The sequence below is a fragment of the Atta cephalotes genome (genome assembly GCF_000143395.1).
Source record: "Atta cephalotes unplaced genomic scaffold scaffold00045, whole genome shotgun sequence".
NCBI classification, from domain to species: domain Eukaryota; kingdom Metazoa; phylum Arthropoda; class Insecta; order Hymenoptera; family Formicidae; genus Atta; species Atta cephalotes.
In genome coordinates this window covers 741,397-745,554 of record NW_012130109.1, presented here as the reverse complement: position 1 = coordinate 745,554, position 4,158 = coordinate 741,397, and positions in this window count along the sequence as shown.

Below are 4,158 nucleotides of genomic sequence, written 5' to 3'. Positions count from 1 at the left end.
TTATATTTAATTTTCTAACTGTTATTTTACAATCATTTTTAGGTATTGGACATCCCGCCATTGTAGAATATTTTTAATTATTAATTTATATGTATATTTATATCTACTTTTTTATATGTATATACATTTATATATATGTATATACATTTTTTTAAATTTTGATAAAATACATGCAGATATTATGAAATTATGTTGAACGAATATTGATTTTTGTCGATATTTATATAACTTTTTACAAAATTCTTTATAGTTAACAATGTTATCGTGATGACATGAGTTGAATTTTAAATGTGTGGGTACAAAAAATTCAGGATAAGTCGAATGGATACTTTCATATTAGCGGGATATTAATAATTGTAGTTTTTGAAAAATAAAAATTGTTAAATTTTATATAATAAATTTTTCAGTATAAATGTTCTTTAAAATCCCCTTATTATCGGGTTCGGCTCATCTCGAACAGTTGGTACTCGAGAAACTTTTGTATCCATACATATAAAAAATTACTATAACGCATGTATTTATTATTATTATTATTATTATTATTAGTATTATTATTATTATTAAATATATTCCTTTGTAACCACTATTGCTTAAGGAAATCATTCTATCCTTTTGTTTTTAATGAGGGATGATTTTTAGTCACGTGTGACAGAAACATATTTTCTCGAATTTTAATATTATATTAAAGATGTGATAAAAATAATTGTTATTGCAATTGACATGCTACCAAAATTATTACTATCGCTAAGTAGTCTGAAAGATTTGGGATTCACACCGCAATCCTGTAACAAGATCACTGGTATTTGACGGATTAACTTAACTTTTTTTTGCAAATGGATCTTATAAAATTTATGTCGAATCAGAATACATTAAGTTCGCTTTCCATTATGAAGATTGTTCTTCTTTGTATCGGATGTTAATCAGCCACGAGGCAGAGGGATTTTGATATGAAATTATTGAGATAGTTATCTTGAACGAGATAAAAGTGCTCTTATAACTATATCAATGACTTTTTGTCGCGATATTATTAAATTTTATATTCGCAAATTATTAGTAGATACTTAATTAATAGTAAATAATTAATAATAAATACGATCTAATTGTTATTAGTATTTCTTTTGCATTTATCAATACTTCATTGTTATCGTATGTATTTTCGACATTTTCGTATAATCCCGCATTACAAAAATTTGTTAATTATGTTCTTATATTATCATTTTTATTATATTTAAAACAGCATTGATAATTGTATATTGTATTGTAAATAATTATTATATAATTGTATCGAATTATATAAATACAATAAAGAATAATATTTAAAAAGTTATTGCAATGTCATTAACGAAATACAATAAAATAATTAGACATAAAAACAAATAAAAAATAAATTAAAAATATACTTATCTCCCAAACGAGAATGAATTAAAATGAAATTTTTTTCTTATTTTTTTCTTATTTTTCATCCGAATGCGTATTTTAAATCGTGAATACTTTTTTTTAATTGGATTCAATTGGATTCAATTAGATTCAATTGGATGCAATTGGATTGAGAAACTGCATTTCCTATTCAAAATGTTGAATTGAACATTATTCACAATGCACAGAAAAAGCTAATATTATTTTTAGCTTGAAAGGCATAGAGATATGCTCCATGCAAATTCTACAAATGAATAAAAATGCATTTAGAATTAAAAAACATTCATTTTAACATTCGTGAATCAATATTTCTAAAAATCTGAATCCATTTCAATTCATTTCAATTCATTCTCGTTTGCTGGGAATTTAGCAAAAATGAGCTATAGAGCCCTTCACCACTCCCGACAATTTTGTCGGCGGTCCTCTTTTCTTTATAAATATAAAACAAACAAGCTACTAATAAATTTAGTAGTCCGTTTTTGTAATCCTTACTTACTCTTCCTCTTTTTCTAACTCTCTTTAGAATTAGAAAAAGAAAAGTAAATTCAACCGAGATTAAAATTAATCTACATTGATGAAAATGGACATAAGTGAAATAAACATTTCGCGCATATAAAATGAATATTTCTGATCCACAGTTTGTGTATGTATTATAGCGAATGTATTATACGAACTAATAACGATTTCGGCTAGAAACACCAATGTGCACTGGTGCATATCAAGATCGTCATACACTGTTAATGCCTATTACCGCGTATGTTTCGGCGAACATGAGATTCACGAAATGTGAACCTTATTATCGATCTATAATACTGGTCGCGTGCAGTATCATGGTAGGCCCAGTTGAAGAATAGTTTTGCCATTTTCGATTGTTTGCATCGATTTTCGAGAAATCTATCCGGTTTGAGACGACCGATTTTCACTAGAAAGCCTCACAGGGAGAGAGTGACAAATTGCATCACGTGATTGCACCACGTCCAATCAGGACATCACGAGGTGACCAGTTTTCTCCAATCTCTTCCATGCCTTTGGAGCTTTGATATCCAATCAAAAGAATTACATGATGCAGTTTGCCACTCTCTCCCTGTGAGGCTCTCTAATTTTCATTTTCTTCTTTGTACTTTTTTGGGATATAAACGGCCTTGTTTATCCCGATTTTATTGCAATAGCTTCCTTTTCGAATAATACGAATAAGTATAATGTAAATACATAATAAAAACATAAATATTAAATATTAAACATGAATATTAAATATTATATTATAATATTATATTATATATATTATATATTACTATAGTTTTAATTTAACCTGTAAACCTCACTGTTTCATCGGACATTTTTCGCACTTCTTCAATGTAATTTTTTATTTTCACTGTGCCTTTTTTTATGTTTTGTCAATATTAATTCGTCATCGTCACTTGACGACGATGATGTCAAAAATTTCATGAGTACATATAAATCACTCATAAAATCGAAATTGACGCTACAAATTGGATTTCAATTTTCAGATGAAGGCTATAGTCCTGCCTGGCTACAGTCCACTTGCTGCTACGAATGTTTCGAAGCATTAATGTTTCGAAGGTAAAATTCTTTCTTCCAATTGGTCAAATAAAAGTTTCGAAGCGTTTGTAGCATCAAGTGAACCGAAATCAGACACTAGCGAAAAATTAATACCATGATCACACGCTGTTTTTCAGCATCTCATGGAAGCACCAAGCCCAACAATTACACCAACTGGCTCCAACAAATTTGTCGGGACCACTTTGTGTACACTTGTGTACCGAGTCCAGATGAACATGCGACACTGGCAAGGAATTGCACCATTCAACCATTCGAACACACCAGTTGCACCGACATCCGAAATATTCAATCGGTGCATCCCAACCGAAATCACTATGAATGCAAAAACGAAATGGAAATTATCAAATACATGTTTTATTAATAGTACAATAATGTATATTGGGGATTGTACGATTTAATCTGTTTTTAATACATTTTTACAATTGTGTATAAGCTTTATGTGTACTAGCACATCCCAGCCGAAATCGCTATAAGAAATATAGATGTAGATTTAACACCATGCGATGTTATCATATAATTCTTATCGATTGTTGTGTTAACATTAATACCTATATGATATGAATTTAAAACATCTCGTGTTTATGTCATCAAGAGGCAGCGCTTTTCTCTCCTCTCTTAAATTTTGACAAGGAAAAACAACTAAATTTTGAAAATAATTTTTGATTAATAAAAAAATTAACGCTTATTATTCAATTTGAGGTTCACAAGTTATTTGTGAAAAAATTCGCTGTTGATTCTCAAAGGTTGATTTTAATATAAATATGTTAATAAGTTTTGTATGAAGATAAATGTTTGTTTACCTCCGTGATTAAAATCCTGGGTACATCTATGATACTATCAATATTGTTGATTGTTTAAAGTTCGTAAAAGAGCGCATCAATAATTCTGTTAGATAGTTGCACAACTACGTAGGTATATAAACTGAACTGAAACACAAATCAATAATAATATTAATCGTAAAGTTGTAAAAATATTGATGCATACTGTCAGTATTATTGATTCAATTTATTATGCGATTATTAATCGCACGGAAACGACAGTTTTGCTAAAAGTATTTAACTAATAAATGCCTTGAATTGTGAAAACAAAATGTCGTTTCCTTCTGATACAATCTTATATGCATAGAAAAAATAATTTTGCTGATGTATCTCTCTCTCTCTC